Source organism: Meles meles, chromosome 9 (genome assembly GCF_922984935.1).
Source record: "Meles meles chromosome 9, mMelMel3.1 paternal haplotype, whole genome shotgun sequence".
Taxonomy (NCBI): domain Eukaryota; kingdom Metazoa; phylum Chordata; class Mammalia; order Carnivora; family Mustelidae; genus Meles; species Meles meles.
In genome coordinates, this window is record NC_060074.1 from 69,175,312 (window position 1) to 69,197,996 (window position 22,685).

A 22,685-nucleotide genomic window follows, 5' to 3' on the forward strand; every position below is an offset into this window, starting at 1 on the left:
TCCTGAAGGAAGGTACTGGAAAGACACCCAGGGGCAACAGGATGCAGAAAGGACTTTGTCACCACGAACACGCAGCTGAGTCTGTGGGTGGAAAGGGATTGTCTGGGGTAATGAATGAGCTCTGAAAGGGAGTTGGTCTGTTGGCTCTATACAGTGGCAAGCTGGAGGGCCACCACAAACACATCATGCATGTCAGAGGACACCACGTAGACAAGTGTACCATGGGCCTGTCTCCTCCAGGCTTCCTTTGGGGTCTGAGGTGATGGGAGGGGGTGGTTGCTCTCCTCTAACTGTTCTGAGCAGCCCAGATTCGGACAGCAAAACTCCTCCTCATTGCAGAATGAGGCAGAACCAGCTTAAATAAATATGACTAATATTGTGCCAGAAGCAGTCTTGGCCAAGGAGCTCAGACCCAACCTCGTCCATCCAGCCAGTGACTCCCACTAGCTGAATGGCTGTGGATGCGTGGGCTGCATACGTGAGGGGAACTTGGGACGCAACTCCAGGGAAGGCAAGGGGGAAAGCTTGCTTTTACTTTTTTTGTTTTTAACTGAGGTAAAATTGGTATATGACATTACATTAGTTTCAAATGTACGATATAAGAAGCTGATCTTTGTCTACACTACAGTGTGGTCATACCAGTTGAGTTGAGCAGGATAAAATATGGAGAAAACAGACTTGGTCCGCTTTCCTCTTGGAAGGAGACACTTTCTTTCCTAGCCAGCTTACGTCAGAGTAGAAGATGAGGATTTGATAAAACAATGTCTTTATTTCCTATGTATATTTCTTTGTTCCAAAAAGAGCTCTGATGTGTTTTCATGTTGGGTTCAAAGAAGAGATTGTCCTGGAAAATCACAGCTCCCTCAGAAGGGCAACCAGGACGTGAAAACCCTTCTGTGAAATCTTCACTCTGATAAGCTGAGGACTGAATTTCCTGGCTCAGGTGGTTTTTAATTAAAGCAATTTATATTCAGAGAATGTCTGCACATGCAGGCTCACACAAAATCAATGAAATCAAGAAAGGAAACGGAAAAAAAAACCCACAAATGCAAACAAGAACCACTTATGTGGAAGGGCAAATTTGTAATTTTTGTGTGTGTGTATTTACTTTCTGTTGAAAATATCCGTCTACATAGTCTCATTTCAGCCAAAATTCTAAATGTGTTGCACGCTGTTTCCTATTCTTCTTCCCTGGCTACACAATAAGGCTGAGTTTTGTTCTAGATTAAGCATGACACCTTATTTTTCTTACACTTAAACAAGGACGTGGTTTCAGCATCGAGCGGGACACATGGAATAATTTGCTGCCACTTTCCCTCCACCAGCTCAATGGGAATGAGGGATTAATGAGAGTGGCTCCTTAAACAAGCCACACAGTTTTGTCATTTCCATGAAGCTTGCTGGCATATAAATATAACCCCACATTCTTTTATGAAACACATAAATGCAATAAAATAGTTGCTTTGGTTCTTTTCTGGAGGCAGAAGGAGAAAAATGTCAAACTCTCATTGTTCAGTGTTTCTAACAGACCCCTTTTGTATAACTGCTATGACTTTCCAGCACAAAGTTCCAAACTGCAGATAATAGCTTAAAAGGCTATCTGAACCCATTCTGTTATGTAGATGAAAGGAAGTCTTTAAAATTAATCTATGGCATCTCTGAATAAGAAAGAAGGGCACTCGTCCAACTCATTTCCTTGGGCCAGAGCAGTGAGCAAGCAGAACAAAAATGTCAAAATTCTGCTGCTCACAAACCAGAGTTGAATATGGCACAGACACAGACAATTAGCAACCGGATTTTTCCTTCTGACCTGTCACTGTTTGGAAATATGAAACAGTGTAATTATTCGATGTTACCACTAAATTCGAAGTTTACCTAAGGCACTGGACTCAAGTATAGTTTAAAGGTTAAGGACCTGTTATATTGCTGTTCTAGAACAAAGTATTCTGTGATATAGATAGATAGATAGATAGATAGATATATCTATATATATATAAAAGGAGATAAAATAATCTTTATTTTAAAATCAAAAGACTGTCTACTAGAAGACTGTCTAAACCAAGGGAAGCAACAGGAAAACAAAATTTGACCAAACATCCTGGGAACTATGTTCGCCACGTCATCCTCGAGAATCAGCTGTATGAATAAAATTGTATCACCAAATTTATTTCTATCACAGCAAGCACTGGAGTAAGGAATCAAATGCAAATATTGGCCAAATGCGAGATGGAAAGAGATGTTGAGTTAATAACATCAGTTAAAATGGCATCTGCCATTGAGGGCATTCAGGTAAAAAGACTTGAAAGTACTCAGTTATCAGAATGAATAAGCATTTAGGAGGATTAGTTACAAAATAATTGTGTAGATCAAGACTGTTCCTCTATGTGAGTGATAAAGGGAAATATAAAAACACAGATTTTATACACAATAAGACTCAGACACACACAAAACATAAATTATATAGGAATAGAAATATGCTAGATCTATCTGTAGGGAAAAAAAAAAACTCATTTCCTTTTTGAGACAGGTAAGAGAGGATTTGAATCCATGAAGAAACATGTTCTATTTTATGTCAGTATAGACATAATACCCTTTAATAAGTCAATCTCCTCCAATTAAGCTTTGGTTTTTAACAAATTTATAATGAGAATGCCAAGGGGATTTTATGGAGAACTTCACAAAAATCTTCTAATGTTCATAAAAAAAAAAAAATCCTTGTTAAGAGTTATCTAGGAAAATCCTGAAAAAGTAGAATAATGATGTAGGATTTTCCCAGGCTTAAAAATGCATCATAAGGTTATTTTGATCAAAGCAATATGGTACTATCATGGGAACAGATGACTAGGACAGGAATCAACATATTTGGTCATTCCACCAACTGAGTAGGCATGCTCAGGAGTGAACACATATAATTGGGGTTTTCCTCCCCAAAGAGGCTTCTCACCTCCCAAGCAAATATAGATTACTATTGGGTATTTTTTTTTTCAGTTTATCAACTATGCTGTGGACCCTGGGGGTAAAAATAATATCATATTCCTCATTCTCATGCCTGCAGGGTACATAGTAAATGTATTCAATGTTTGATGGGTATATAAGTGACTGTATGAATACAGGTGCACTGGAAAGACAATTTTGAACAATGTTAGGAAGATCCACCAGCTTTAAACCTCTGCTTGAGAGTTCCTGACAAAATTCCTTTTGAATAGCTGACATTAGAATGATACTTTCTGTTTAACAAACCAAACTGCAGCTAATGCCTTAGGCATTTTCCAAATTAATTTATAGACTGATGCTGTTCATGGAAAAATTCTTATTAGCTCAAGTGATGACTCAAATTATTTTTTTAATGTAATGTTCCTTAAATATAAGCACACACAAAACCAGGTTTATGAATGTTAGGCAAGCATAATACCAGAATGAGTGTATCAATTAAACATCCATACTTATAAAACCAGTAAAATCCAAATGAGCCATAGATGGTATTTTTATGGACACTAAATTGCTGATGTTGGGTTTAATAATGGAAAGATGTGTTTAGTTGTTTTACATTTCCCTAGTTGACTTGACTCTTTCAATCTTGGAAATGAAGGACCATTGTTTGAGGCTTCCTTATTGTCATTGCCGTTATTTTTAGGTTTACAGTTTTTGAAGCTTTATCCATTGATCCATTATATTGGTTGTCCAATGAAGTTAGTACATTGCCTTGTATACAATTCATGTACGGTGGTGTATACAACACTGAAGTTTGGCACTGAGTCTCATGGAAACACAAATGCAGGTGCTGAACTCAAGATAGGTTTGGTCACAAGCAGTTGTCATCCCAATGGTTCAGAACCCTCTTGTATTACTTTTCTTAGATCATAAGCTAAAAGAAAACCCCAAATTAAAAAATTCTTTCATGGGAACCTCTGTGGCTCAAGTGGCTAAGTGTCTGACTCTTGATTTCAGCTCGGGGCACGGTCTCAGTGTTATGAGATCGAGCCCCCACATCGGGCTCTGTGCTCAGTGGGGAGTCTGCCTGAGATTCTCTCCCTCGCCCTCTGCCTCTCCTCCCGCTTGCACGCTCTCTCTCTCCCTCTCTTTAAAATAAATAAATCTTAAAAAATAATTCTTTCAGGGGCACCTGGGTGGCTCAGTGGTTTGGAGCCTCTGCCTTCGGCTCCAGTCATGATCTCAGGGTCCTGGGATCGAGCCCCGCATCGGGCTGTCTGCTCGGCAGGAAGCCTGCTTCCTCCTCTCTCTCTGCCTGCCTCTCTGCCTACTTGTGATCTCTGTCTGACAAATGGATAAATAAAAATCTTTAAAAAAATAATTCTTTCAGAAATCTTAGCTCGAGAAACATTGCCTTAGTTTCAAGTAGTAATTGATTAAAAAAAAAAAAATTCCAGAGTACCAGAAGAAAGGAGGCAGCATTTTGTGATTGTGGTAAGTAGATTTTGTGACCATTGACCCATATTTTCAGCACCCATCTCAGGCACAAACTAATCGATCCTCCTTTGGAGATAAGCACTGCTAACCCTCCTCTGCAGAAGGAGAAATTGAGGCAGCGACAGCACTGGGAAGCACGAGAAAACGTGGTGAAATTTAAATTAGTGGTCAAAGTTGTTTGTATCTTATTGAGAGGGAAATTGAGTGGTAATGACACAAATTGCTTAGCCCTTGGCTTGCTCTGACAATCACTGAGACTTGACATTTTTTCTACTCTGGCTACCCAGGACTCCTTGGTATCTCAGACCATAATGCACAGAACCTGGTCGAGCACTTGTGTTAAATATACACTCCCTGTACCCTACTCCCCGTGTGTCCTATTCCGCTACAAAGGACTCAGTGAAAGCTAATAGCTTGTCTGAGACCACAAGAGCCAGGAGTTAGCCTGAAAGGTGCTGTCCACTTCTGATTAGAGACCTATACCGGGTGAACGCTTACCGTGGGGAGCGACTGTTCTTTCCCTCGTCCAGGTGTCACTTCTTCCTGAGCAGCTGCCTGGGGCCCGGCAGCCAGGCAGCCCTTCGGATAAATAGTACCTCAGATTCCGAGGCCTTACAGCGGCGTGTGCAGACACAGTCCTCAGGTACTGGGCATGCACTTGCCTTAGTCATAGTGAGACTAGAGAGAATGTTCCTTCCAAACAGACCAGGTCATGACCAAGTTCCCAAATATCAGGGGAACATCGCCTCACCATAGTTACTAGTGTAACCAAAAGAAATCATCAGAGAACACAGAATTCCAGAGAGACTGTGTCAAGTAGATTCCTCATGAATGTTAAACAAGATACTATTTAGTACGAAATAGAGCTTCCCATGCTTGCAGCCTTCCTGCAGCTCAGCACAATCGCACTGGGAACTAATTTCAGTTCCACACTTCTTATGATTAACTCTAGTGAGAGCTGGAGTCCTATATTTAAATGACCCGAGTTGGCTTATTTGCCTGTCGGGAGTAACCCGCCCACGCTAGTCACAGTAAGTCAGGTTGCCCTCTTCCATACTTATTATTAATTTTCAGGGTCCCCAAAGTAGGACTTAATGCATCACTAAGAGGGAGTTTGACCTATGATCTTTAATGAGGAGCTCCTTAAATCATGCAAGGCTTGAAAGCCAAATATTTATAAACATGTTCCTACACGCATAAAAGGGAGGATGTAAACCCCACTGTTAACAATGATTATCTCAGGGGAGTGGCGCTGGACGGGGTAGGAAATGTCACTTTCTGTTTTAGACACATCTATTGTCTAAGTTGCTTTCCGAGCGAGCGTGTGAGTCATATTTTAACTTTTTAAAAACTTTGTTTCTATTTAGAATAATTTCATTCCCTATGAAACATGAACAGGATTCACACTCAGCCCAGGGCACGTAGGATAGAAGGCACATTGGAATTAGTTGATTGGAATGGACTGACTTCAGGAGGAACCTGTGGAGACAGACAGACACGACCTGAGGTAGAGCCTCTTCTACAAGGCGGAGGGATACTCTCTCGCAGTTTCTTCTCATCCAAACCCCTGGGTTAGGAGTAGTTATGAAGCCAGGAAGATTGCAAGCGCTTGGGTGGGATGCGGGCGGCAGTGGACAAGATCCAGCCTCTGTGGAACGCGACACTGGGACACGGCCATGTAATCCCCTCAGCCTCTGCTGAGTGTCCGCTCTACAACTTTAGCATTTCTGGGCGAATATAACTTCCAAAGTTATGTTCCACTGTGAAGCCCTATGAATTCTAGTGTGCTGGGTTGTCGTTGACAAAAAGACCATGCCACCCTTACCGATCTGGCCCGCTGGGGAAAATAGGTGGTGAGATTAGGGAGGTCTAATCCTGATTCTGCCCCTAACTCTTTATGGGTCTCAGTTTCCTCAACTCCATACACATGGTAAGACTGAATGTTACATGATCCTGAAAGTCTCTTTTAGTCCAAAAGCCTTATGACCTCTAATGTGGTCCATAAAGCAAGCATTTTGAGTAGTGAGTACCAGTTTCTTTCTCATTGGTAAAAGCCCAATTTTCTTCAAGAGCCCAACTTTATATATTTTTTAAAGATTTTATTTCTTTATTTGACAGAGATCACAAGTAGGCAGAGAGGCAGGCAGAGAGAGAGGGAGAAGCAGGCTCCCCGCTGAGCAGAGAGCCCGATGTAGGGCTCGATCCCAGGACCCTGAGATCATGAGCTGAGCTGAAGGCAGAGGCTTAACCCACTGAGCCACCCCGGTGCCCCAAGAGTGCAACTTTAATTAAACATAGCAACTCAGTCAGGTATGTGTACATCCTGTGTAGCCCACTATATCGTCAAAGAGAGTCAGCCTACCCTGGGTTATAGAAACAGAAATGGAGAACCAAGGAAAGTATACGCTCCAGGTTTCTCATGAAATAAACATGGACTTGGAATTAGGATTTAGCCCTCCGAGCTCCAACATGAGGACATAGGTGCCTTCACATCTGTCTTCCTGAGCAAGGTACCTTAGAAACGAGGCCTTCATGCCACCCACTGTCCTTCAAATGACACCTTTGCCCAGAGGCAGAGCTGTGCATAGCTTGGGAAGTGCTGGGCAGCGCCATAGTTGGTATTCCTGTCAAAGCTCCCGGCCGGGGTGGGGGGGCATTGTCATGTGGGTTCCTGAAGGCAGCTGGTGAGTCAGTTGTAGCCTAACTCTTAGGCGTCTCCCCAGGGAGATCTTGCGGAGAGGGAGGCAGGGCGACTGCACATGAAGAGCCCAAACTCTTGGCCTCTGTAGACGTCATGCTCAGCTTGGGTCACTTCTAATCCAGGATGTGGTTCAATGACAAACCATCCTGTTGCATACTATGCTGTACAGAATAAGAGAGCAGAGTCACCTTTGAACATCATCTGAAAAGTGAATGCTAACTTGACCACTTCTTCTGACATACGTCCCTGTCTGCTTGTTTCTTCTTCTTCCTCTCTTTTTCTTCTGTATTATTTCTATTTCTTCCTTCTCCTCTGACCCATGGCCTCCCAGGGCACTTCTGCATGGTCATTAAACAATGGTTGGCAGCTCAGACCCAAAGATGCTACTGAATGCTATTTGTCAACCATGCAAGACTTCCACGTGTTTTCTAAATGTCTTCTTGAACATCTCTCCAGGACAAGGACAGTCCTTGACCCTCTGTAGCCTGTGTACAGAATTTTCCTCCTGTTTAACAGAGAACTTTGACCAAAGTTCATTCCTACTTTTTATGAATACAAGTCATAATTGTGAATAAAAAGCTTCTATATCTTTGAAGACGAAAGTCACTCCTTAACTTTCTTCTCTCTAGACCAAAGAGACCCAATTCCTTGTTGCTTCATGTAAGTCATAATTTAATAAATTTAATTACTCTTGGAACCCTTGCCAGGAGATCTATATCTCTATATCTCTTTTTGTTTTAAAGGGTGACAAAAATGATACTGCGTGCCAAGTAAGATTTAGTTAAAAGAGAGCAGAAAGTTTTTAAAAATCTACCTCTTAAAAAAATATGATTTTTATATACTATATCCCTTGACCTATAAGTCAGTATTGTATTTTTTTTAAACAATGGTTTTGCATAGGTAAATTCTTTTTAATTTCAAGTCATTTTCCTTCTTCTTTTTGTATATCACTAGTGCCCTTAACCTGTTTTGGAGTATAGAGAGATTTTGGCCAGAAGTGAATTGCTTTTCACTCATTTGATTTTCAGATTCGGTTTTTCGATTTGCAAGGCACAAAGCCCCTCTTGAGTTCTAAAGCCACGGGACTTGTGAGAGTACCCGTGGCCCACAGTGGAACCTAAGAGCCGCCGGAATCTACGGCAGGACAAAACACAGCCACACCCAGATGTCTCGCATTCATCTGTGTATGTCCCTCTCCCTCCCTTTCTCTTTCATTCTCTGTTTCTTCATTCTCCTCTCTCCACGGACCATCTTCCTCAGCTCCCTCCTAGCTTTGGCTTGTGTGAGCATGAAGCCACAATGGCCTCTCCTTTCCTTTCCCTACCTCATAACTTGTCAACTTTAAGTACCATTGCCAACTGTGTCACTCTGTTGTCCAGAGCAAACTCCCAGGAGCTAGCATCTGATAGGCCTGTTCCAGCCTCTGGATGGACTGTGACCCAACGTGTCAACCCAGCCTTCCCAGGTCAGGTGTTCGTCCACATCTGGTCGCCTGTGCTGAGCATGTGAGTCTGTCACTCAGAGCACATGCCACGTGGAATGGCTGATTTTGGCACTGTGATGGATAACATCTCTGGAACATCTAAAGTGAATTGAAGAGTTTTTATGGAATTATTTCCCCCATTTTCTGAGCGTTGGTTTGAATTCCCATTGTCTTCTAAGATATTAACACTTTACTAAAATCATTAGCATATAAAAATTGAAGAAATACATTCTCTTTCTGTCTGCCTAATACTGATATTGAATCGTATAGATTCTTTTTTTTTAATATTTTATTGATTTGACAGACAGAAATCACAAGCAGGCAGAGAGGCAGGCAGAGAGAGAGAAGGAAGCAGGCTCCCAACGGAGCAGAGAGCCTGACGCGGGGCTCGATCCCAGGACCCTGAGATCATGACCTGAGCCGAAGGCAGAGGCTTTAACCCACTGAGCCACCCAGGCACCCCTCTTTTTTTTTTTTTAAAGGAAAGTTGTATTTATTTATTTGAAGAGAGAGAGCAAGTAGAGGGAGGGGCAGAGGGAGTGAGAATCTCAAGCAGTCTCCCCGCTAAGTACGATGCTGGGCTTGATCTCACGACCCTGAGATTATGACCTGAGCCAAAATCAAGAGGGGATGCTTAACTGATTGAGCCACCCAGGTGCCCCTTGATAGAGATAGATTTTAAGAATGAACCCCATCAGACTTCCCTTGGAACATCACAGATAGACACTGTCCCATTGACCACTTCTACCTTGTGATTTCAATGTGAAAGCCATGACTCCAACTCATACCAAAGTAAAGGCAAAGGATAACACTTTCTCTTGATTGGCCACGTAAAAAAGTCGCACATTCTGGGAATTGGTTGGGGGTAGGAGTCAAGTATGTGGGCTCTGGAGCTGGCCTGCCTGGGATCAAAAGTTGGCTTTGACACTTCTGATCTGTGTAACTTGGGGGGACTTATGTGACTCTGCTGCTTCTCAGTTTCCCCATGCATAAAATGGGGCCACCAAGAATATTTCTGATTCCCATTATTGTGAAGATTAAATGAATGAATCAATGTAAAATGTTTGCTGGAACTATCTATTGTATGGTCAAAATCCCATAAATGTTAGTTATTATTGTGATCATTAATTCCACAACTTTGTTGAGTAGCAATTGTATAGCTCAAGTTAATTTGAGGTGGGATTCTGTGATTTTTAAACCATGGTGGTCTTACTCAAGAAAATGCAGGGGGATCTCTCGTTTGTTATGCCAAGCTATTTACAGAAGCACATTGGCAATCTCCTGTTGCTTTCATATATGTTATCTTGCAAGTCCCCTGTTATGAATATTCAACTGCCTGGGATCAAATTGAGAGCAGTTGCACAATTTTTGTTGTCTTTCAGAATGTTAGATATTTAATTTCCTTTATTCCAATTAAAGTTTCTGTAATTTAATATGAAATGTTTTTACAAAGCTAATTCTCTGAATCTTGTAGTGACATTGTTCTTCACATTTTCCCCTCTCTACTACTTCTGGGTATGGTGACATGAAGCTTAGAGCGTATTGGTGTGAAAGTCCATAGTGAGTAGAGGAGGCACTTTTGAATTCAAGTTCATGAACTGTGAAAAGCCTGATAAAGAAATATGGTATTGCTCATTGTCATCTGAACTAAGCTGCAAAAGTTCTGCTCCAAGGTTCTGTCACACTAAATACACTCATCTTGCTAAGTATACCGATCAGGTTCAATGCCTCTGAACAGGCAGCCTCTTCTCGCCTAGTGGTAAACATTTTGATTAGTGAGAAGTGTTTTCACATCTGCTTATTTCAAGCTTAAGTGCTTTTCTCCTTCTCACAGAAAAATTGAGATAAGGCAAATATCATCATCTCCATTCATTTCCACTTGCAGTTTCAGCTAGTATGTAAATACGAGGCTCAGAGGACCAGAAAATGCCTTAAATTAGTGCGGTATTATAACTGCATTGGCCAATGCTAGAGAGTGATGGGAAATTGGTATTCCTAATGGAGCGGTGGTGAATATTCATTTTTCCATCTGGAAATGAAGCATATGCTATTTAAGAGATTGAAAAGTGACTTCAGCACTGTAACTACTAAACTTTACAATCTTGAGGGTGTAATTTACGTGAAAAAAAATGAACGTGCGCTGTAAAAGTATACGGACGAGAACTAGAACTGAACTAGTGGCTGAAACTAAGTAAGTCCATTTTTCAGAGGAAACCTGGGGCACAACCACGTGAAGAAAATTTCATGGGTGGGGACTCAGGACGACAGTTTGATCACTATTATGAGGGGCCATTGGAACTTGGAGACGTTCTCTGCTCCTTTCTCCACAGGATTCCAATTTCAACAAGAATTGCCAGAATCTTCCTAGAAATACGGAATATTGAGGAAATGGAAAGAAACTGAGTAACACACAGACACACCTTATTCCTTAAATAAAATCCTGTAGTTAGAGCTTGGTTTGAAAGCCTCCTGGGGATTGACAGCTCGTTCCTCTGTTAGAACTGCTCTCTGGAAATTAATGGGCTTGGCTTTGTATCTCCAACTGTTCTGCACAAATGAACCAAACTGGGAATCAGTTGGAGTCAGTGAAGCTTAACACAACTCCAGTTATTGTTTACATGGCTCCCATGAAACCCCTGTGCCAAACTGATTAGATTTACAGTTCATTCGATAAGCTTGTCTGCTCATGGCACACCAGGCAGTGAACCTTTTCGCAAAATGAAACTAGAGCTGGAGAGGGGGGAAAAGACCTTTAATGAAGAGGGAGGCTGAGAGACAGTGGTGGCGGATCTTCTAAGCTTTTAGACAGCCTCCCTTATGCAGGGTTTCTTATGCTCAATGTTGGAATGACACTTTGGGATTTGCCCTCCTGCTCACCAGGCACTCTGCAGTGTCATTTTAATATCTGTTGTGTTAATGGATATATATATATATGATATCTATCTATCTATATCTATATATGCAATATATATATGTGATATATATGATGGATATATATATGTGATAATGGATATATATATAGATAATGGATATATATATGTGTGTGTGTGTGTGTGTATATATATATATATACTACTGGGAACTTGGGACGGTAAAAGGCTCTTGAGGGTAAAAGTGGGCCAGAGAGCCCCATGTGGACCAGTGGAAGTGATTACCCACTGCGCAATGCCAGACAGAGCTGCTTTTTGTTCTTCCCCTTTTCTCCATGCTAGAGGCTTCGAGAAACTGTACAAAGCCTACCCTATTTGTACATGCCTTGGATCTATTATCGAGTGATTGAGAATTAGTCATGGAGCCATGTCATCACTCTCAAAACTCTATCTAGTTACCTTGAAGCAAGTAAAACTGATCTCATTTCTCTAAGAGCATGACCCAACGGTCTTACCAACCATGGCCTCGCACTGTGGCCTTGCTCCCACTGAGTGGAGGAGGGGCCAGCTGAATAGAAGCTGATGACCACCCTCAGAGGAGTTGCACATGCGAACTTTATACTCCATCTGTTTTGGCTAGCTATTGCTTCATCAAGAACTATCCTGAAACTTAGTGGCTTCAAACAATAACCACTTTATTAATATCTTACAGTTCTGTGGGTCTGGAATCCAGGCAGGAATTGGCTGGGTGCTGCTGCTTTTGCCCCACATTCTCTCATCAGGTGTTACCTGATGGTATTCAGCTGGTGTCCGGGCAGGTTTGTAGGGTCCGAGATAGCTTCTGTCCCATACTTGGCACTTTGCCATGGACAGCTGAAGGCTGGCCTCCATTGCATCTCTCCCTCTCCATATGGTCGCATGGTTGCTCCCTAAAATAAGTTGAACTTTTTACCTGGCAGCCCAGAGTCCAAGAATGAGTGTTCTAAGGGTCCTAGGAATGAGCTATAAGGCTCCTTATGCATCAGCCTGGAAAATTCCAGAATATCACTTCTGCTAATTTTTATTATTCAAGAAAATCTCTAAAGCCAGTTCTGATTCAAGGGTGAGGGAGTTAGACCCCACCTCTTTTTTTTTTTTTTTTAATATTTTATTTATTTATTTGACAGAGAGAGAGGTCACAAGTAGGCAGAGAGGCAGGCAGAGAGAGAGGGAGAAACAGGCTCCCCACTGAGCAGAGAGCCCGATGCGGGGCTCGATCCCAGGACCCTGAGATCATGACCTGAGCTGAAGGCAGAGGCTTAAACCACTGAGCCACCCAGGTGCCCCTAGACCCCACCTCTTAATGAGAGGAAAGTCAAAACATCCTTGTCTGTCTTGAGTCTTCCTCAAACATTTTCTCATGACCTTGGAACTTCAAGAAAGAATTCAGTATTATAAGTCATTTTCCAAATCTCTTACCCAATGATGGGAAAAATGGAAGAAAACTCTCAAGAAACCCTTATACTGAGCACACACTGAATAATAATATTTAGTAATATTTAATAAACTAAATTTAATTTAAAATATTTAGTATTTAATATATTAATATATAACATGAAATAATTAGTTTATTAGTATTTAGCTTATTTAGTAATTTAATAATACTTAGTATTAATTAATTTAATAATATTTAGTAAGCCCTGGTATGTGCCAAATGCTTAATGTTTAATAACAATCCAGGGATCCGTTAAATGGAATATATAATTTGAAGTAACCATAGGGACGCCTGGGTGGTTCAGTGGGTTGGGCCTCTGCCTTTGGCTCTGGTCGTGATCTCAGGATCCTGGGATCGAGCCCCGCATCAGGCTCTGCTCGGTGGGGAGACTGCTTCTTCCTCTCTCTCTCTGCCTGCCTCTCTACCTACTTGTGATCTCTGTCAAATAAATAAATAAAATCTTTTAAAAAAATAAAAAATAAAGTAACCATACAGGTTCCAAATAGGTAATTCCTGGCTGACCATTTTACTATAAAAAAAAAAGGATGTTTGGTCTCTAAGTATTAAACCCTGGGACGCACACACTAGATGCCTTTTCCCACTATTTACCTCATGCTTTGTCATTTTATTGCTATGACCTTACTCCCTCACCCACTAACTGTGTCTCCAGAATTCTGTGTAAACTAGAGTTGTGATTCTGAACCATAATATTATCATATTTGCAGGTGCAAACTGAAGCCCATTTTCTCCAGTCTTTTGATTTTTTTTTTTAAGATTTTATTTATTTATTTGACAGAGAGAGATCACAAGTAGGCAGAGAGGCAGAGAGAGAGAGAGAGAGAGAGAAGCAGGCTCCCTGCTGAGCAGAGAGCCCGATGCGGGACTCGATCCCAGGACCCTGAGATCATGACCTGAGCCGAAGGCAGTGGCTTAACCCACTGAGCCACCCAGGCGCCCCCAGTCTTTTGATTTTTATTGCATAAAAAAGTCACATGGGTAGTATTGGTTCAAGCTCATGAGCCTCAGCTGTGTCTGCCATGTGTCCTCCATGCTGTTTTCTCCAGAAATCTTTTCCTGAGAATGTCTAGCTGGCATTGAGATTCCTCCCAGTTCGGCACGCACTGCTGGAATGGGGCGAGGGCAGGGTGCAGACTGCCTCAGGGATACACTGTTGAGTGGATTGAGCGGTGGAGCGGGGAGCTTAGGGAAGCCTATCACCCCAACACTTCCCACTTCATGTCACCATGCCTTCTTTTTATCTGGTGACTAAAGGATGAGGTACACTGATGCTGGCAGCATTGTGAGGACTTGGGGACAGCAGACCAAAGAGTGAAAGAGTAGATTTTCCAATTTAGGGGATCTAGCCTTCCAAGGACTCTGCTGCTTTCTTTGTTCAAAGGACTCCAGGAATTTTAGCCTTCACACCCACCTCCTCTCCACTCTCCCTCCAGCCTCCCTCAAACCCTAAGAATTTCCACTCAGATTAGGCAGCTCACTTTCACTTTTTCCTACCGGTCTTTGAACTGTTGGCGGGATGAGAGCATTGGAGACCTTGAGTCTAGATGGTGCCTTATTAACTAGCTGCCTAGATGCAGGAGTTTTTCTTTAGCATGAGAATTACTGGTCTTTAGAGGAATCAGGGTAGGGAGAATGTGCCCTTTGAATAAAGTACACTGCTGGGTATGCTCCATTATAAGCATGTAGTACAAGGGTGACGTATTTTCTTTAAAAAACCAACAACAAAAACAAAAGCAAACCCTCCAACTTCAAAGAAGCCTACTGGCATGAAAGTGAAAACCTTAGGTACCATAGTCAGTCATTTTTCAGTAGTTTCCATGTTCTAGGCCTAGGTATTGGTGCCAGGGATACAAAAATGAAGAAAGCTCAGCCTCCAATTTAAAGGAACTAAGTTTAGTAGCAGACAGTTCTGTAAGCAGATGAATCGCAGTAGCACTCACTATGAAGTGGGGGAGAGGTGTATCCAGAGAGTTGATGGAGTCTGAGAAGGGAGTTCCTGGGCAGATGGTCAGGGTGTCGACTCAGTGCTACTCTCCTCTTTGAATAGTTACTGTAGTAGTTAATGGCTGGAATGAATATATATATATATATATATATATATATATATATATATACTTTTTAATTAACACTTGCAAAGATTTCAACTTTGGAATATATTTTTAAAATACACATAACACTACAACTACTTTTCCTGCATTTGAATGATCTAAAAAATACAGATTAAAGTTATTTATAATCACTATAGACATTGCTAGATGACTGTAGTCAGCACATAAAGAAAGTCTCAGAGAAATAAATGTATTTTGCTTATTTACTGAGTGCAAATTAGGAAATTCTAAGAGCCCCTCAAAATCAAAGAGCTGACTGTCTCCCATACTCTCTTACCTTCTTTTCAACCAATGTGGCATTTACCCAAACTTTTCTGTAACCAGTAGCAACTGGGGGTGGGTTAGCTACTTGGGGAAAGTAAACTTCTGGAACACCGGGGTGGAGACTCTATTTGCTAGTAGGGTCCAAGGCTGAAAATTTTCACCCTGGTTCACTGGACTGGGCAGGGCAGGAATCCCGCCCCCCTCCCCCACTGCCCAGTCCCGCCCCAGCCATCCCATTAACTTTTTGAGGCTTTCCACCCTTCTGCAAGCAGAAACATGCAGAAGTGTTTATGTCTGAATAGCCAACCTAACTGATACAATGTTCCTGGTGATGTTTTCTCCTCCAGAGGACAGTTCCTATCAAGCTCACTCTTGCGAACTACTACAGTGTCTGGTTTAGGAGGCAGGAAATTTGGTCCTGCGGGCCAGAGCTGAAGAAGGCTATGAAGGTGTGCTCTTGGTTACCAAATCAGAAGCTGGGATATCCTGAGTCTTAATTTGGTCAGAGTCCCTGACATTCTCTCTTGCGAAAAGTCCCCGCTTTGATGTCTCCGGATACAAAATTTGGACAATGGCTTTTGCCTTTGGAAATGCACTGACTTTACATGACTTTTGAAAATGAAATGTGATATAAGTGTCATTGAGTCCATTTTCCTCCTTTTTTCACCAGGAATGCCCAGAAATATGTTGTATAATGTGGAACTGTTCGACGCCTCACTTTTAATCATGTGATCAGGGACAGCAAAGCCATTGTTATGGGAACATTCTCAGCTATCAGGTGGTCCAGATTTCTGCATTCTTTTCCTGCTTTCTTTGTTATTTGTTCTACATAGTGGGATGTTCACAGGGCAGAATTTATTACCTTGCCCTCAAATGTCTTGTGAGATAGAGTGCTTATTTGTATGCAGATGGCTTGCTTTCCACATTCAAAATTTTCGAAGAAATTTTGAAGTTCAGGGTCTGATTTCCCTATTAAGCTGCATATTCTCCTAGCTCCCCTGCCAATTTATTTTCAGTGGTATGAGCTGCTTTAATATTAGCAGCAAGATATATTCAATAAACTAAAACTCCAAACAGTAACAACGATTTGTAAATCGGTCATGGTTTTGGATAATCCTTACCACTAACTCTCCCGCTGGTTGAACAGATTGTGAAAAGAGGAAGATAAGAATGTGTTTGGGAATGTCCTTCAGCTTTCATCTTATTCTCCCACCAGGCCTCCTAGCTGGCTAGTCCTCTGAGCTGTTTTTCTCTTTCCAGCGTATGGTGCCCAGTTTGGGGCCCATTGTTGCTTCTGCAAACACTGAGAGAGAAGCGAGTGATCTAGAGGCAGTGGGAAGCACGGACTTGCTTTCACCCAAATGTCAGGCACTGAGAAACTGGAATGACAGGGACTATTTGCAAGCTCTAACGGGAAGGAATGGTTTATCCTGACCATTTACATGAAGTGAATGTGGGGTACAGTGACCTCATTTATGTGTTCTCTCTTCCTGCGTTTAATGCCCATTACCTGAACCTACTCTTATTTTATTTTCTAGTATATTGTCTCCTCCTTCAGTTTCTTTTCTTTTCGTTTTTTTTTTTTTAAGATTTTATTCATTTATTTGACACAAAGAGAGATCACAAGTAGGCAGAAAGGCAGGCAGAGAGAGAGAGAGGAAGCAGACTCCCTGCTGAGCGGAGAGCCCAGCTCCGGGCTTGATCCAGGACCCTGAGATCATGACCTGAGCCGAAAGCAGAGGCTTAACCCACTGAGCCACCCAGGCGCCCTCCACCTTCATTTTCATAGCCACCATTTTATTCACGACATATTTAAGTGTAGACACTGTGCTATATACCTCACGTATATAATTCATTTAATCGATAGAACAATCTGGTGAGATCAGAATTTGGGCTGTTTCATGGATTAGAAAACTGAGTCCTAGAGAAGTAGAGGAACTTGTTTCAGCCTCTCACCTGGGAAGTGGAAGAGGCTAAAGTGCCTTCTTGGTAATGCAAACTGGTGCAGCTACAGTGGAAAACAGTAAGAATGCTCCTCAAAAAATTAAAAATAGAACTACCACATGTAATTCCACTAAATACTGGGTATTTACCCAAAGAAAATGAAATTACTAATTCAAAAAGATATATGCACCCCTATGTTTACTGCAGCACTATGTACAACAGCTAAGATATGGAAGCAACCCAACTGTCCATCGATAGATGAATGGATAAAGAAGATGCGGTGGAGGGTATCATGCTAAGTGAAACAAGTCAGTCAGAGAAAGACAAATACCATATGATTTCACTCATCTGTGGAATTTAAGAAGCAAAACAAAGGAACAATGAAAAAAAGAGACAAACCAAAACACAGGACTTTAAATATGGAGAACAAACTGGTGGTTGACAGAGGGGAGGTGAGTGGGGGGGATGGGTGAGATAGGCAAAGGGGATTAAGAGAACACTTACAGCGATGAGCAAGGAGTGATGTATAGAATTGTTGAATCACTGTATTATATACCTGAAACTAATACAACACTGTGTATTAATTACAACTGAATTTTTCAAAAGACAACATTATGTGTGGCATGAGATACACATAACTTCATGTTTGTTTCTGATGACGGTGGGACAGAAACCAAATTTTCCAAGCGGCGGTTTCATCTCAGTCGTGGGAACTCCGTTTTAAATTTAACATGATTCATTTAAGGTTTAGTTTATTTCTGGCTGGCTGACAAGCTGTGGCTTCTTGGCTTAGAAAAATTCCCTCAAAACAAACTAAAAAAAAAAAAATCCCATCTGAAATGACAATGTAAAATACTATATGACATTTTGATGAGCTCATTACAAATGAATTAGAAATAGTCAAATGAAATTTACACTATTTTGTTAAAAGATTTTATTTATTTATTTATTTGACAGAGAGAGAGATCACAAGCAGGCAGAATAGCAGGCAGAGGGTAAGGGAGAAGCAGACTCCCTACTGAGCAGAGAGCCTGATGTGGGACTCAATCCCAGGACCCTATGATCACAACCTGAGCCAAAGGCAGAGGCTTAACCAACTGAGCCACCCAGGTGTCCTGAAATTTACTTTAAAATATATCTTTAAAATATATCCTTAATGTCCACTGATGGATTAATTGATAATGAAAACATGGTGTGAGTTTCTAAATAAACATATATACAGCAGAATATTATTCAGCCATAAAAAGAAGGAAATCCTGCCATTTGTGACAACATGGATGAAACTTGAGGACATCATGCTGAATGAAATGAGCCAGACTGAGAAAGACAAACCCTGTATCATCTCGCTTATATGTGAAATCTAAAAAATCCCCCAAACCCCAAACTCATAGAAACAGAACAGATTGGTGGTTACCACAAGTAGAGATGTGTGTGTGTGTGTGTGTGTGTGTGTGCGTGCGTGATGCATTGTCCAAAGGTACAAACTTCTAATTAATAACATAAATAAGTTCTGGAGATTTAAGGTACAGCATAGTGACTATAGTTAAAAATATTATATTTTATATTTAAAAGTTGCTAAAAGAGTAAATCTCAAAAGTTTTCATCTCAAGGAAAAAATTGAACTATGAAGTAACAGGTTAACTAAATTTATTGTGGTGATTATTTTACAATACATATGTATATATATAAAATCATATTGTACGCCTTAAACTTATGTAAATTATCTTTCAATAAAACTGGAAAAAATAGATTTAAAGGCATACCTAGCAATTTGGATTCTCCTGTTTCCAGGCAGAGGCAGGTTTGCCCCTATAAAATGTGCTGTGACTTAGAGCAAATGAAATGCCAAAAAAAAGCAGTAAGTTTCAGTGTGGAAGGCAAACCCCTGACCACTTGTATAAAGAGACAAAAAAGTAAAATGGAAAACTTTCTTTTTCTGAAACATAAAGTCTGACATTGAATAGTACAATCTCTATTGGAAAAGTTTACTACATATGTCTAATTCATAAAACTGTATGTTTATCATGGGTCAATGCCTAACTTGTGAAAGCCAAAATTTTAAAGACTGTACACAAGTGGAAATTCTGATTTTAATACATTTTAAGTGCTTCAGATCCTGTCAACTTTACTAATGCTTAAGGCGAGGCAATTCTTTGGGGGTAGATGTTATCCTCATCCCTACTTCATAGCTGGAGAAACTGAGGCAGGGAGAGATGAAATGATTTATGGTCATCTGGCCAGGTTGGAACAGGGACAGAATTTGAAGCAAGGGTCTTTGGTTCCACAGACCATGTGCTCTAGAGAACATATAAAACCATCAGTATAATGCAACCACAAAAGGAGAATAAAGAGAAGTTTTCCATAGCTAGTTTTCATGTTGTCTAAAAAGCAGCGAATATGATATTCTCTACCATTGGTGATGATGAAGTCAGTACAACAGTGAACTTGATAGCAAAATGATTACAGTAGGTCCCAGGAAATGGGAAATATTTCAGGCATGACATGAGTTTCTTCGACTTCTCTGCAGGTGACCAATGGTTTAAAATTATTTTAAAGCTCCCTACCAAAGGTGGGATATAGAGCAAATAATTTTCTTTTGAAAAGTGTATTGGTAAAATATAATTCAAAAGCTCTCATCTGAGCAAATAGCGATTCAAAGCTTCCACCGACTTTTTTATTTAAAATTTTCAGTTTGTAGAAGTATCTTCTGTGATTTTATAATCATATTCTTAGGTATTTCTGTTTGTTTTCTAATCAGCCTTTTTTTGGAACATGACGTGATTTTGTCATAACTGGATTTGAAGAACACTTCTTGTGATGTGCGCACATGCGATGGACACGCACACACACACACACACACACACACACACACACACCATGCCCTATACGGTCAGCACATCTTTATCAACAACTTTCTCCCTTTGGTTCCAGACAAGTGTCTTCTTGTCCCAGATTTTTTTTTTTTTTTTTCATTAAAACTATGCACCTCCCTCCCCACGTCTTGACCTCTTAATTTTTAGGCTTCTTGCTTCTTTCATTTCTTCAGCCCCAGAAACTGACAATATCCTCAGCAGATCCTGAAAGATCTCTACATCTCCTTTTCCTAAGATACTTCTCATGTTAGCCTAACCTTATTTACTATGGAAATGACAACTGAGTCACAAAACTTGATTGTTACAGTTAATCAGGAAAAGCTGACCGTCTTCAAAGAGATTATTGTCAAGAGTCTGAGTTTGATTCAATTTCAAGTATGTCTGGCATCCTAGGCAGGAGGTAGGTGAAAGGCAGGAGCGTGGCTGAAAGTTTTCCATCGGTATGGAACACATCTCTCATCCTTGTTTTTCTTTATCCCTTCCTTTTCCCAAACAAGTGTCGTTCAATTTAGTAGCACTCTATTGTTAGCTCTTTTAAATTTCACATTATTTAAAATGTCAATTTGAGCACAATCAATATTTGGGATCAAGTAGGGAACTGGCTATTCAAACGTCATCTATGAACCGTATCTTGGGAAGGAAGCAGAGAATGGTGCACAGAATTACCCTTGGACGCAAGGCATCATATTCAGTATCATCAACAGCTGCTATGACACGGACATACCCGACCTTGCAGCACAAAGGCTTATGGGTTTAAACCTTTAGTTGCTGTATTGTGGGGAGGCTGGTGAGTCCTAGGAAAGTGGCCAGGGTGGGGGCAGTTGAAACCAGAGAGCTCAGGGCACAGCTTTTATCAACCAGTTCAGAAGTATTCAGCAAATGTTACAGACATGTCAGTAGCTCGCACTGGGTACCAGGCTGCAGTGAAGCTTACTGTACTCTAACTGTAATAGTCTGGACCTGTTTCTCTGGAATAGTATATGTTCAACATGAAGAAAAAAGGCTATCTTACATGAAAAAATCATAATACAGATGTTTCTTAGCTTACTCAGTTGTCAACAGTCTCATAATCTTAGCAAGGTTATTACACATTTGTGAAAACAGTCTGATTTCCTGCATTGCTTGCTGAATTTGAACTCACCGCACCCCACTTCTGACTATACTTGACTGGAGCTGTTGATTGGAAAACAAGTGGGACCTGCCCCTCCTATGCTAAGGGACTTGCTCCAGAAGCTGTTATCACCCAACAAGCCTTGATGACGTTCGGGCAGGCTTTTTGTGCGGTGTGGGCTGCTCCCTTGGTACAGCCCCCATTCACAGTACAGGTGAAAGGCACCCCCATTCTTTTTTTTTTTTTAAAGATTTTATTTTTATTTATTTGACAGAGAGAGATCACAAGTAGACAGAGAGGCAGGCAGAGAGAGAGAGAGGGAAGCAGGCTCCCCACCGAGCAGAGAGCCCAATGCGGGACTCGATCCCAGGACCCTGAGATCATGACCTGAGCCGAAGGCAGCAGCTTAAACCACTGAGCCACCCAGGCGCCCCGCACCCCCATTCTTATCCCCACATGCACACACGGAACTTCAGGTCTTCCCCAGCACTGTACTCTGCTTCTGTTTCTAATGCAGGGATATCAGATTCCAAGGCAGGCTCCCCAAGGCATTCCAGAAGTCTTCAGGCTAGCACTTCTTAAACTTTTTTAGTGGCAAGGGGGACCCCATTTTGTCAGGCTGCCAAAAACCATGAATCCCTCCTCAGAACAAGGTTTTTAAAAGCATAAAATAGGGGGCGCCTGGGTGGCTCAGTGGATTAAGCCGCTGCCTTCGGCTCAGGTCATGATCTCAGGGTCCTGGGATCGAGCCCCGCATCAGGCTCTCTGCTCCACAGGGAGCCTGCTTCCTCCTCTCTCTCTGCCTGCCTCTCTGCCTGCTTGTGATCTCTCTCTCCGTCAAATAAATAAATAAAATCTTTAAAAAAAAAAATTAAAAAAAAAAAAAAGCATAAAATAGGGGCTCCTGGGTGGCTCAGTGGGTTAAGCCTCTGCCTTCGGCTCAGGTCATGATCTCAGGATCCTGGGATCGAGCCCCGTATCGGGCTCTCTGCTCAGCAGGGAGCCTGCTTCCCCCCTCTCCCTCTGTCTGCCTCTCTGCCTACCTGTGATATCTCTCTCTGTCAAATAAATAAATAAAATCTTTAAAAAAAAACCATAAAATACATGGGATTGCAAATGAAACCAATTATTTTGAAATACAGTTAACAAAATGTTAAAAAAAATTGTGTTGTAGCAATATATATACTTTAAAAATTTTTTATGCTTTTTTTAAAGGAAGTTTTCTTTTTTTTAAAGATTTATTTATTTATTTTTCAGAGAGAGAGAGAGAGAGCACGCAAGCAAAGCAGGTGGGGGGGGGGAAGCAGGCAGAGGGAAAAGCAGGCTTCCCCCAGAGCAGGGAGCCAGATGTGGGACCCCAGCCCAAGGCAGACAACTTAACCAACTGAGCCACCCAGGTGTCCCAATATAT